Consider the following 14895-nt stretch of genomic DNA (forward strand, 5'->3'; position numbering starts at 1 on the left):
AGCGTGAGAAAAAAATTGATAGATGGCTTTCATTGGACAGTGAAAAAAAAAGAACATCGGAAGTTGTACACATGGAAACAAGTAGATTAATTAACAATAATAAACCCACGCCAATGAGAACACAACCTCCATGGCGGTGAAAACCATGCATGATGTCATTAGTTATACAGTATTGCATGTGTTTTGCTAGTGTCTTGTGATACTTTAATATCATCACTTCATTTCTGATTTGTCAAACAGACGTATACTTGATATGAATCCACGTTTGCACAAGAACTATGCAGCTTTGCAGGAGGGCAATTCTCATGCTGAGACACGAGAGGAGCGCATGACGCATCAAAGTGGACGGCACGGCATGAGAGGCGGACTTGAACGTGAGCAAGATGAAGTACACTTGATTTTCTAATTACGAACATAAAATTGCTTAAAGTTTTGGGAAAACTATGCTTGGCCATCATCCCAGTAAATTGTTACATCTTATATGAATTATTTCTCAACGACCTTGTGAAGGATTCAGCGCAGGCCAGCGGGTCCACTCGTTCAAGTCAGTTTGTGAAGTTTTTAATTTGTATTTGAGCCCAGGGGCGAAAAGCGGTAGAAGTCAGGTCATTTTAGTTAAAACGGTTGCGGGGTCAGGGGCGGGGATGTGTTTGGATTTGTAAAGCGTATGTAAATGCTGCGTTTTGGCAACTTTCAAGACAAAGAGGTTGTTTTGATTCTTTTTTTGGCTGCTCCTGCCTCAAGTTCAAATGTGGACTTTTGAAGCCTGTTTCTGTAAGAAGAGCCCGTGGCTATGACTGAACGTTATAAGATGAAACCACTCATGGTGACTCACATGCAGTTGCTCTTATTTTTTTTATATCCTTTTGTTTTCCCAAACTGGCTTATTAAGCCTGCTGTCATGTACACCTCACTGACCTCTGCACGTTAACTCCGCTCATGACCGACTTTGTGAGCCTCCCAGACTGCCCAAAGCGGCGTGGAAGACTTCTAATTGGTCATATTTAGTGAATGAACATGAAAAGGTTTTGCCAACTTTTGCCAACATTTCAGTAGCAGCCTCCATGTCGCTACTTTTGATTTGTCCCATAATGCATACGCCCATCTTCTATGCTGTTTGTCATCATTGTGGGTGAGTCGCAGCCTAACCCCGCTGACATCTGGGTCAAGAGACGGGGTCGCCAGTCAGTCGCAGGGCACACATCGACAAACAACCATTCACACTCACATTATTCACACCTATGTACAACTTAGAGTCTTCAAGGAACCTAACATGTAATTTGCTTTTTGGAATGTGGGAACCCATTTGGAGAGCATGCAAACTTCAGATGGGAATTTGAATCTGGAACCTCTTGAGTGTCAGGCAGAGGTGGTAACCACCACATCACCGCGCCGCCCTATGTCAAATACAGTGAAGCCCTGTTTATTACAGGGGATACGTTCCAGACTCACGCAATAGGCGAAAAAAGGATTTGTTTTTGCTCTCCTTCCCTTTGGGGCCCATCCTGTCTTTCCTGAGCTAGATTTTTTTTTCAAAAGCAACAATATGCTGTGTTCATAGATAAGGTAAAGTCTTTTTTTCTGAGTGAGAAAAGCTGCTCCTTGACACTCTTTTTGTGGGCCCTATATATGTGTTTTTGTGTGCATGTGTGTAGGTGCATTTGCACATCTGAAAGAACTGTGAGCTATGTTGTTGTGACATGTCTTCCCTTCTGTGAAAAGAAAAGAAAAAACAAAAACAAAGATAGTTGCTGCCGTATGCAGACAGCGTAACTAATGAGTCACACACACATGCAGACACACAACACACACCAAGCGTGGATACATGGGGGGGGGGCAGTGAGTAGGATATGATGTCACCTCCATAACCATAATTACCCGTCATAAATCATGTGGTGTGACACACTGTCACTGAGTGAATGTGTGTCCTATGTGCCAACCAGGGATGGCTGCACTTTACTGCTGAGTGCCAGCGCACTCGCCCTAACCAGGAGTGTGTGTGTGTGTGTGTGTCTGTGTGTCTGTCCGTGTGTTGACGTTCATCTTCACCCATCACAGCCTCCTGGATGATGCAGGAGTGTTTGTGTATGCTTGCTTTGCGATCCGTTTAGCAGCAGCAACTGTTAGCGAGGCTCTGACAATGCTTACGCACGACGGCCTTTATCTTTTCCGGGTTGTTGAAATTAAAACCAATTGTGAGTCAGTGGCAAGATCAACAATAGGGGGCAGGATTAACAGAAATTGGAAGTTTCCCCCTCAATGTTTTTTTTTTTTTTTAAGTTTCCGAGTTTCACTTACTTTATGTCATTGAGCCTATGGTAATGTATTCATATGAAAAGGCATTAACAGTCAATTATTGACATTATGAATGTTGTCCTACATGAACATTTATAAAGTAAATAAATAAACTTTGGTACCAAGTTGGTGTTTTAATCAGTTGAAAAAAATAATTATAATCATAGTGGATTTTTATAGCACTTTTGTAGATACTCAGACACTTTTATGAAAGGTTAATCTTGGTGTGCTTAAGAAGCTCCTTAATTGGTAATTGTAATTGTTGTATAACTTTTCTGTGTGGGGAACCCAAGGTCAACTTTATTTGGAACGTGTTCAAAATCATGTGTGTTTGTAACAGTAGCCTACTTGATCTTTCGACACAGGCCAAATGTGGTATCTTCATTTTGTCTTCATAAAGTGTTTTTCGAAAGACAGTCGACAGTTGTTTTGGAGTGGCCCTGATATTTAGAACCTTAAGTGGGCTACACGCACACTGATAGTTGGACTGAATTTGAGCATTTTAGTTTTTTTTCCAGATTCTCCATTGTCCGTAAAGATTGTTGATTATCCTGTGGTGTGGGGTATGTTAAGAGTGATTTTTCCTCCCTCCTCTGCACAGTCAAGGCCGACAATCATGAGTGTTTAACCTGTTCAATATTTATTGAAAATTGCAAATCCTTATGTGAGGTTGGACGAACCAGGAACCCCGTGATTGTGACATGAAACTGAAAGATCACCAATAAGGAAGCGACGTGAAGCTCGCACTATTGCTGTACACAAATAAAGGAGCAACAGGTTATGTTGAGGGTTTGTGTAACATCTCTCCCAAGTCATTCACCACAGTAAAAATGACAAGAAGAACAGTTTGCAATCGTAACATACTGTAGTTGCCAGATAAGTCAAGTTAGCCTAGCATTTTTCCATTTCTTCCTGTAAAACCACTCTTTCTTCTTCTTTGTATTTTGCGGCAGCCTGGATGCCCTGGGGCAGCGTGCTGCCTCTCACATTTCAGTCTTGGCACTGCGGCAGACTTCTTGCTTGGGGGTTTTCGCAATTGACTATGAAGACGATGTGTGATCTGCTGCTTTGGCCACCTCGAGTACACCAGACACTATAAGAGCAGTGATCGCACAGTTGCTGATTCAAATTTTTTTTTCCCTCGTCATGTGTTGGATCACTCACATTCTAAAAATTGGTTAAAATCTGTTTGTGTTTACCCCGCTTAATTGTTTGGTTAGACAACTTTTATAGTGCATATACACATACAGTGTCATCAAATATTGTAGCATGTCCACTGGGATACATTTCTGGTGTCAACTTTTGCGCATGAGGGCTCACATATTGTTGTAAATCCCCCTGCCACTGCCAGGTGAACACCTTCAGAGATGGTTAACTCTCCCTCGGCGACTGTCATGCTACACGTCCTCTTCGGGAGCAAAGTCGACGCATTTTCAAACTATATTACATTTATATAATAGTAATGCTCTTGTCTTCCAATAATTCTGAAACTAGCTTCCTTATGTAGAGGATCATGAAGATGTTAATTTTCCGAGAGGCTGCTAAACTCAACCAAGAGAGTGAAACCGTACCATTATTACTTGCTATGAGCCCTCTGGCTACTTGTTTAATCACGGTGTCTCATTTTCTCTTTCATTTGCATGTTGTTAAATGGCTTGTATGTGTGAATGTGGAGTTGTTTAAAAGAAGCAATAACTGCAGTAGTGCATCACCACAGAAGCGCTCATACATATTCATGCAAAATGGTCAAAATGTCATTGGAGGATTCACACCATTTACACTAAGACCCCAAAATGAATCTGCAAATACTGTAAATTAAAAGTAAAAAGGAAATTAAGGAAATTTCAGGTGCGCTTTAATGAAAGCCAGTGCATTCATAACACCATACATTCAACTCTCATTTCTAATATTTTGGTTCTCATGCTTTCTTATTTAGCCTGATGTGAGAGTCAAGATAAGAGAAAATTATACTGAGTATGATCAAGTGCACGCAAGCTACAACTACAATAATAAACATATATCCACTGAGCCCCTGTTTATCGCAGGGGATATATTCATTCCAGACCCACCCACAATAGGTGAAAATCCGTGACACAGAGAGACCATATAATAACATTTTTAATATAGTTTTACCCCTCCCACGCACTTTAAATACATTTTAACCTGTTAAAATTCACTTTTTAAAGTAGTCCTTCTCACTCGCACTCGCACAGTTCTCAAATTAGAAGCAAAGTGTGCTTGCTTCAAGTTGTCACTTTCACGTTCAAGTTTACTGTAAAACTGACACATAAAACAAAAGAGAATTAATTATTGTATGTTTAAACACCAAAATGTTGAACCAAAGCATATACTGTCACTTAATCTAATAAAGGTCTGCTAATTTAATGCTAAAATATAATGTGAAACACTATAAATCTATACATTTAAAGCATACATTAGCATAGAAGTTACTGTAATTATAAATCTTTTTAAAAAATGCTACACACAGAGATCAGCAACACATTCAAACATTGCATACAACAATACCCACAGGCATATATTCGCTCTGCTCTTTGGGAACGACGACAGTAGTTGGGGACCTTCTCTGCCTCTTCTTCTTCAATGTAGCGGGGGAACATTGAATTGTAAAACAAATACTATTATCAGAACTATTGATACAGCTCATTAGAGTGCAGGTATATCTAATGTTGTGATGACTTAGCTGATATAAAACAACCAGGTAGACATATGCCTGAATGCGTGTGTCCTTTCAGCATTGTGGTGTCCTTGCTTTATGGAAAAACAACAGGGAGTTTTCATTCCCTGTGGATAGACACACATGTACCACACGCGCACACACACACACACACACACACACGCACACACATACACACACGTACAAGCAAAACTGCTGACGGTGCTGAATGGCGCCGCTTCGCTGTCACAAAAGCCCTTGAAGTGTGGAAGTAGCTCTCGCAGGCCTTCTGCTGTTTAAGTCAGACCCACACCTCCACTCCCCCAATCGCACCTCACCTCCTCCTTCCCCTCCCGTGACTGTGCTCTCTGTTCTCACACTAATTTGCTGCATTTACTTCACATTTACATTACTGACGGTTCTCCCTGCAGAATATATTTCTTTAAAAAACAGCCCAAACTCGTTCTAAGTTCAAGTTGCAGCGACATGACAAATTTCTCATTTCTCCTGAACCATCCTTCTCCATCTCTGCCTGTATGCCTTCACCTGTCTCTCAGGCGCATCCTCAGATATACTGCGGCGCAGGCGCTTGATCAAACACACACACACACACAAAGATTAGCTGAGCTATATTCGTCTGCTCCTTGTGGTGTCGCTGCTTGTGTAATCTTTTCTTATATAAGTGAACCGGAGGCCGACGAGGTCATTACAGCTGATAAAGTGCAAGTCATGAGAAGTTGTTCTTTGTGTGTCACGGCTTGTCTAGACATGGCTCGAGAGGCTCTTTGTTGTTTTTTTGAGCTTTTGCACATATGTTCTATTTAGCAAGCCCTTTGCAAACAAAGGCATAATCACTCAGGCCTGGAAGATGCGTTAATGGAAGCTGGGAGGTGAAAAGTGACCTGCCACACTTGAAGTTTTTCTCCCATGTCTTAAAGAAGTATACTGTTTTTACAGTACTGTCATTGTTGTTTTAGCAGTTACCACATTTGGGCATTCATCACGTTCTCAAAATACAATCTGAAGGCACAAAAGCAGAAGAGATTTTGCACTTTTAATCGTCACATAGTTCTATCTTACTAAACAACTCACCACTCATGAAGAGGTTTATATTGTTATCTAGTATCTAACCATATTAAAGTTACAAATCCCGGTAGCCATCTAAAAACCAATTTGCTGCCATTAACTGTTGATTTTCTTATTGTCACTGGCGGGTCGAATCCTTACATTTCCAAAACATTTTATTAAGTAATTTAAAAAAAAAATCATTTTTTTTCAAGTTATTTAACACTGTATCATTAAAGTCCTGAAGTTATTTTCAACACTTTAGATTGGTTAATAATTAATAAAAATAACAGACCCATGTGGGGACTGACCAATAATCTCCTTTTGTGAAACAAGTATGTATAAGTATTATGTAAAAGTATAAAAGATTTACAAATTTGGAAATAGGAAGTTTCTGTCAGACAGCAACATTATGTAAGTTGATCAGGTCATCATCTATAAATAAGGTGTAATAATAAAAATAACAACAATAATGGAATAAAGAAAAGTTATGCCACTCAGCTGTGATCCCACTCTCACAGTTTGACCGACTGGCTAAATGGAGTTTGAAAAGTACAATATTTTGAGAGCATCCTGATTGAAGCCTTACTTACGATTGTAAGGTATGGTTGATCAATTGTTAGGCGTTTTGTTGGTGTTATGATGTCAAAATGTGACTAGCATACTGAAGAGGACTGTTGAAACAAAAATTCTTATCGAACCATTAAATGTATTGGTCCATTCATTGACAAAACACCTGTTGTAAACCTGTTTTGCCATTAAGGCCTTTTTTTTAAATTTATTTTTTATTTTATTTTTTAGAGAAAAGCAAGTTGTACAAAAAGTACCGAAACACTGAACAGTTGGGCATGTGGATTCAAAGGTTTAGAGAAGGTAAAATTGAATGATAGTGCATTTTAAGTTCATCCCTACTGTTTTTTGGGTAGTTTGTATTAAAAAAAAAAGGAATTTATTTGATCATCTCGTCAAATACCCTTCCACATAATATAAAACATTAACCTTTTTACGTAATCCCTCTATTAACACCTTCACTTTTCCAGTCTCAACACAGATAGTTCCTCTAAATAAATGAGAATAAAGTGACTTCTGATTACTCAGCTGTTACAACTCTTGGAAATTGGAGAAGACAAGAGGTTGAAAGGAGCAAAACCAAAATTAAAGCCCTCCCTTATTAAGCTTCCATTAGGTGGGTGGAACAATACGTTTTCCAGATGGTAGCCCTAGAAGTGCATGCATGCATGCACGAGGCACAAAACTGTGTTCACAAAAGTGTGCGAGGAATAGGAGAGGGTGCAGAGAGCACATGTGTAAAAGACATTTCTCTCGAAGGTACATGGGAGGAAGAAGGGAATAAAGATAAATGTCCTGTGACATTGTGAAAGTGGGCCAAACCGGGGCGTGGATAAACTGATCCACATGTGCTGCGGGGGAGGGACTTCATCCTCTAATAGTCCGTATGTAGTGCGGTGCAGTATTAATGAGTTGTTTTCTCAAACATGCTGAAAATATATTCGTCACTTGTTGTTGCGGTAACCTGATTAAAAACCAACACGGATAGGTGCTTGAATCATAAACAGCGGAGATAGCTTTAATAAATAGAACTGCTTTGTTTTTGTTTTTTTGCATGTCTACATTGTATTATAAGGATTTATGAAAATTTCACATTTGTTGATGTTATGCAAACTACATAGTATTGGCGACAAGTCCGAATTTTGCTCGGGGGCTCTAATTTGCACACCGTCGCAGTCATCTCTTACACTGCAAGTTAATAACATTTACTGCCCAATGCATATATGTTTAGGAATGAGATGTGCAACAATCGCTTAAGGGTGCAGCATAGATGGAAACAAAACATTTGTTTTTCTCCATAGGAAGTAATAGAAATAATCCATTCTTGCCAGCGTCAAGCTCTGGCCATAATAAAACCTTTATTAACTAAGCAGACAATTTTTAAGTAACATTTTAAAATTATTAACTCATATAAGAAAAAAGAATTGCTTTTGCAATGTGCATTTTAAGATAAACACATTTATCCCCCCCCCAAAAAAAGTGCAGCGGAATGTGATTCAATACATTCTTTTAACATTCATAGTAGGGGTTAAACCAATTAGTCGACTAGTCGACCTTACTACTCTACATCGACGTTTAATACTGGAAGTTGACTAATCCCGCATTTTTTTTGAACCTACACTACACCTACCTTTTGATAAAGCCCTCAAAAAAGCGTATACTGTGGTTCATTCAGACTCTTATTAAGTATACTGTGCTTGTATTCTCGTGTTATTAAGTGCCGTACTGTTGTGGAGAATAGATCATGCACGTAGTGATCGGGCTCGACCCCTAAACCTTCTGTTTTCCATTGCGCCAATGGGTGCTTCCTGTTCTTATAACTACTGTACTGCCTTTTTTTGATGAATCAATAAGATTTCTGTGGCATCGTAGAGGCTGGCGAAAAGCTTGAGCGTGCACCCGCTAATGAAATGTGAGGTGGGCGGACGCTGGCGTTGCCATGCATGTGTGACACTTTAATGCAAAGCAGCTATACTTACAGTATGCAAGGGAAATGTGATTTTTGGCAGGCTCTGATGTGGTTTGCTGTCTTCCTCTCTTTCTTCTCTCATATGCCAGCTGGGAGGGTCATTTGTGTAAGTCTGTGCTTATTATTTTTAATTCTATACAGTGCTTGATTATGTGATATATTACATACTTAAATAAACTGTTTGTAATCCAGATGCATCCTGTTTTATTCCCAAAACAAACACCTCGAGATGTTACAAGTCGCAGGCCTATTGAGCTGCCTCCATAAGTGAGGGGTCACAAATGAGGGGAAGGTTTTAACGGAGAACTTGAGTCATTCAACTCACCACTTGATTAATCGTTCAAAATTAACTCTTAGACATAGTTGACATCTTAGACATAGTTTGGAGAAATTACAGAAATGCATGCCACCTTCAGCTTCATTATTTTCTTCATTGAACGACTGCCTTTTCCCGTGTTTTGTTTTTGAGCATTTTTTAGTCTTGGCCGAAAAAAGTTCTAAATGTAAAGTTATTGGTTTCGGGAGCATCAGGTTGTGCAGACTGGGTGTCTCGTAACAACTACCCTGTACAATAACAAAAATATTGAACCAACTGACTGTTTGAATTGTGTCAACAACCAGTGTAACATAGTATATAAGCACATGATACAAAGTGACCAATATAACAAAGCCAAACCAATAGGTTGTATAGTGTCACTGTTGTATGTCCAACACTAATCAATACTATTCGCCCTGTCCCCACCTAGTCTGTGACTTTTACAAACTATTAACCAATTTAAGTCTTCAAAATAGCTTGATAAAAAATCTTTTAACACTCTTGGACACTTGAACTGTTTGAGAAGTCTCATAAAACTCTGCGTGTTCTTGAGTCGGCGGGTGCCTCGCAGAATATGTCGCCTCGGACAAAAAAAGAGTGAAAATAGTTTGGTTAGATACATTTGATTGATTTTGATTGATTCTGATTCTTAAAAAAAAAGTACCTTCCCTCAAGCTTTTTAACCCTTGCCTCTGCATTTTTACTAAACCCTCTCAGGCTCTTCATATTCTACTGGACTTGCCTGAATTCTGATTGCTTTGTCAGGGTTGTGCTAAAATATATTTCCCACAACTATGGTATATTTAAGTTCCCTATTAAGAGCCAACAGAAAAATGCGTGAATTACTCGATTATTCCTGTTAATTGATATCAATTCAATGGAAAGTTTCCAACTGAGAAAATTCCCCCCAATTTTGCAAATCCTAATTTTAAACACCCGTGATTTAAATAGGTTTGGACTGTAACAACACAAACTAAAGCTGCCAAATAAGAAAAACAAATGCTTTTACCTCTGATATGAGGTTCTCTCCTTCCCTTTGGCCAATGTCCACATTTGTTCATAAAGTGCCCATTCTGAATGATATGGGAGAAATTATATTGGCACCACGTGTAATACAGTACAGCGCACAGGTGAGACCACCCTCCATGAAAGTTTGTGCACATTCATTCAGGTAGTGGTTTGAACGCCCACTTTGCTCACACGCACACACTCGCTCATAAGCATAAGGCTACTGAAGGAGTACACTATTTACACTTGGGTTCATGCACTACTGTGAACACACACACACACACACACACACACACACATAGGCACACACTTGGGAGAAAGACTCCCTTGTTCTCACGTCACTGTGAGGCCCCGGATTGAGATGACATGGCAAGTTTTCGAATGTCAGCGAGGGCTTCTGCTGTTATAACACCCCCCCCCCCCCCCCCCCCCCACACACACACACACAGAGACACACACACACACACACACAAACCTGAATGCCAACAGCTGGCTGTTTGAACGGACCACACACAAACACATAAACGCACACACATGCGCACACCTCGGAACTGAATCACAATCATGACTACTGATCCCTATCACACGCACACACACACTCTGACACACACACTACACACTCTTAGCGAGGCCAAACGGAACAGCGTTGGTGGCGGTGTGCGAGATCAACGGGAACACCGGCAGCCAGCCCTGGAGATACATGCCATTAACCTTGACAGACGGGCAGAAAGAGACAAACAGGCAGTAGAGGGCAAGAGCGACACCGTTTCTTGGAACGTTTGCTTTCACTGGAACAGTGAGGGGAAAGTGGTCAAATACCTTGTGTCACAAAATTTCTTGACTTATTTATTTTCTCTCGCTGTCATGTAATACGCCCCATTCACATGGTGCTTTTATTCCAGGGTCATTTCCACTGTGGGAAAGAAAAATAAGCCCATACTCAAGACAAGCCATGCATTTTCCCCTCCTCTTCTGTTTGTTCCTGTCCTCTGTCGCTCCCACTGTCTGCTTCCTCTCTCCCTCCTTTTTTGAGATCCTGGGGAAAGTCCCGCTATCTTTCTCCTTCTCTGTCCCTCTCGTTCACTATGGAAGGCACAATATGGGAATTCTACGCTGTATAAGTGCATGCGTGTGTTTCCAATCACATTCTTTGCTGTTGAAAAGGCTTCATAAGACGTCAAAAGGCATAAAGTTGCAAGTGGTGTGTTTCTTCAGCTGCTAACTCTCATGGGCCCAGTACACATTGCTGCGCATTTCTCCCACTCTGTGAACGCAAGACATTTTGGGGAAGAACCAAAAATGTTTGCAAAAACCAAGGCTTAATTGTTTGGGATTCACTCAGTGATTGTTGATGCACAGTTCTAAGGTTTGTGGTTTTGAATTTTGGTTCAGGCCTTCCTGTGTGGAGTTTGCATATTCTCTCCGTGCCTGCGTGGGTTTTCTCCCAGTACTCTGGGACTACATGACAAAAACATCCATGTTAGTTTAATTAAAGACTAAATTGTGCATGTGTGTGAATTTGAGTGTGAATAGTTGTTTATCTATGCAGTCGATACAGCGAATTCCCACATATTCGCGGAATGGCATTCGGTTGTACATTTAGTATCAGTGTTATTTGGAATTATCGGAGCACTTCCTCAGGAAAAGCTATTTGTTAAATGATTCACGATAGGCAAGCTCAAGTCCTGCACTAATTGGTGCATCCTTGTGGTCTGTGTGAACAAATCTCCGGGCTTTGGCTGCGCTCATGTTTGCATAGCAGCATACCCCGCTGCGTCCAGCATTATGTATTTCATTTTTGTTTTCATCTGAGGGTTGAACAACAGCGTGTTTCTCTGACTTTTGCTCACGCTTGCCTATGCTCCAGTGATTGATATTAAATCTGTTGTGTTTGATCAATAATTAAAGGTGCAGAGCCCCTTCTTCCCCAGACTAGACTGAGTGTTATAAATTATAAATTGTTATTCCTGCTGGTCTGATCAAAGAATAATAACAACGGGTCCGCATAGCTGGATTGGCGTCTCACCAGCTCTGATGCGCTTAACTGACTGTAAAGCGCAACATTATTATTTCATCTTTCTAATACTGATCCACGATGAGAGTCTTGGATGCCGAGTGTCACCATCTTAGTCGGGAATGATCGATCCGAGTGCGAGGAAAGGGGGAGATTCATTCAAAGCAAAACCTTTGCCCGGATGGATTCTGACTCTGACATGCCGACATTAGCCAGCATATGAAAAAGAGCGATTCGTTTTTTTAATTACACTTGGCCCCAACAACCTGTGTACTGTCACGCTAGGATGAGGTGCTTCTGTGCACTGTCACTGATCAAAGTCACAGCAACACACAGGAAGACAAATGAACACGCGTATGAGCATGTGCACTTGACTGAGTGTCGTGATTGAGTTCCAGCATGTGCCTCTAATGCGCCACATTCACTGTTGAGACCGTTGCCATCAGATTCAAGCCTTCTAATTACTGCTTGGAAGCACCAGTTCCTGAGCCATGTTGCTCACATGAACCTTCAATCAAAATCACATATATATATATATATATATATATCCACAGTGTTTGCATGCCTTACCAGTACTAGTAATGTTTTTTTTCCCACAATTAGTGCCCCTTTTGGTCTATCCATCCATCCATTTTCTGAGCCGCTTATACTCACAAGGGTCACGGAAGTGCTGGAGCCCATCCCAGTTATCATCGGGCAGGAGGCGGGGTACACCCTGAATTGGTTGCCAGCCAATCGCAGGGCACATAGAAACAAACCACCATTCGCACTCACATTCACACCTACGGGCAATTTAGAGTCTTCAATTAACCTACCGTACATGTTTTTGGGATGTGGGAGGAAACCGGAGTGCCCGGAGAAATCCCACGCAGGCATGGGGAAAACATGCAAACGCCACACAGGCGGGGCCAGGGAGTGAACCTCTTGGCCTAGTGTTACACAATTAAAACTTACTAGTAAACCACTGTGCTGCACTTGTTACATTACAACGCCCATAGGTGTTTCTAGGCCATTTTGGTGTAGGCCTGCTGAAGCACTTTTTTTTAATCAAAGACATTTTTACACAACCTACAAAAGTGTAAAACCACGGTACTTGGTTATAATGTAATATTTTAACAACAAAAGTACAGCATCATTGTCGTGTATGTGCGCTAAATCACTGAGCGCCCAGACAAAAAGAGTCAAAACAGGAAAAAGCCAACAATACATCTTGTCTGTCACCCCTGGCCTTTGCTGTTAAGGCTCAGGTTGAGCTGCTTGAAAGTGTACTGTGTGTGATAAGAGTGTTTAGTGTGTGTGTGACACCATTAACACCTGGCCGTGCTTATCTTTTACTAGAGTGTCTGAATGGCGGTGAAACTGCTAGTTGTGAGGGGGAACCTTGTGTTGGGGATGAAAAGAGGCCTCCATTACGTCAGAAACTGAACTGTCTTCGCACATCTTGTTCATTCCTAAAGGAATTAAAAAATAACACAGATGTACAGTATAGCCTACATATATTTACATACATCTGATCACACAATTATTTTACACACACATGTTAAGAACAGAGGTGGGCAAAGTATGGTCTGCGGGCCTCACACGACCCCCTCCGTCATTTAATCGGACCCACTGAGCATTCACCTTTAACCTTTCTTACTCTCTTTTCCTCATTTTTATTTATTTTAGTACGTAAATGTTTAATTATTTATAGTTAAATTAATTATAAATAATGCAATGAGATGCTCAATACAAATGATTATTTTCGTACTAAAATTAACTTTCTTTTGTTCATACATTTAACGTGTCTTTTTACTACCTGATCTATCTTTTTGTATGTATCACATTTGCATGACAATTTGAATTTGAGCCTTCAAACAACCTTCCTCTTTTCTAATCCGAGTTTCAGCTCTCTTTCACCCACACCCTGCCCTCCGCCCCAACCACACACACACACACACACACACACACACGCACATGGAGTGTAGACAAATGTCCACTTAAAAAAAAAGGTGGGATCTCAAAGGTGTTGCCTCACAATGATAGAAGAGACAAGAAGACACACACGCGCACACACACACACACGCACACACTGTAATTAGATTTTAACTGTGAGACATCAGACTAAAATCTCATTGGCTAACTCACCCAGTTGTTGCGGGCCCTTCCGATTGGCCGCCGCCTCCCCTGTTGCTCCGACTCCGACCCAGTAAACTCGCATATGAACCAAATCCCCGCGCTTCCATTGGCTGTCTGCGAGACACATGAATGGCGCTCCGCAAGGCTGCTTGCTCCCACAGGAGGATACAGTCATCCTCCTTGGAGAGGAGCATGGAGGGGCGGACCATTCATCACCTCCCTCTCTCCTCATGGATTCGGCTTCCTGTGTTTTGTCTGTTTGGTTTCTGCCTTTGTCCCTGGGAAGGTTTTGAAAGCAGTCCAAGTCCTGTGAACGTGCCCGGGTCAGGCTGATTTACCTCCTCTCAGACTGCAGTGAAAGTTCACTCCATCAGATGCAGGCCGGAGCGATGTAATCCCTAAGGATGTAATCTATCTATCCATGCTGGTCCCTTTTTAGGGCAGAGTTTTTAATGTTTTTAGACTAGGAACACTAATTAGTCTTACTTGCTGCTTCCCCAGTCCACAAACACACACACACGCACACACGCTAGGCTCTCTGACATGTGTCTGCTTGTTGCTCAGCGAGTAGGTTAACTAGACCAGCGTGGAGCCCATATGTTAGTCTAGCTCACTCATCGGGGTCCATAAAGTGTGATGAGACCGCGTCCATTTCAACAAGTCCACGTTGTCACTTCCTGTGGCAGCTGCTCTCAGCACTTCGGAGAACCCCAGCCTTCTTTTCCTATTGCACATTGTATGCAACACAATCCTGGTGTTTATCAATTTAGTATGACGCATGAAACAAAAAAAAGAGGGGGTTGTTGAGGTCCGTAAAACTGTGGTTTTCTCCAACTTGAAAGTGACAGTATTTAAGCAATGGAATT

General features: G+C 41.2%; 1 long non-coding RNA gene across 1 annotated transcript in view; it reads right to left on the bottom strand.

The window, feature by feature from the left end:
- The window catches only part of LOC133471034 (uncharacterized), a 63857-nt gene extending 49495 nt beyond the window's left edge, over nt 1-14362 (bottom strand). The window contains exon 1 of the long non-coding RNA XR_009786110.1: nt 14039-14362. This is a non-coding gene — a long non-coding RNA (uncharacterized LOC133471034). The remainder of the gene's footprint in view (nt 1-14038) is intronic.
- Between the last annotated feature and the right edge of the window lie 533 nt (nt 14363-14895).

Source organism: Phyllopteryx taeniolatus, chromosome 21 (assembly GCF_024500385.1).
Source record: "Phyllopteryx taeniolatus isolate TA_2022b chromosome 21, UOR_Ptae_1.2, whole genome shotgun sequence".
In the NCBI taxonomy this organism is placed as follows: Eukaryota; Metazoa; Chordata; class Actinopteri; order Syngnathiformes; family Syngnathidae; genus Phyllopteryx; species Phyllopteryx taeniolatus.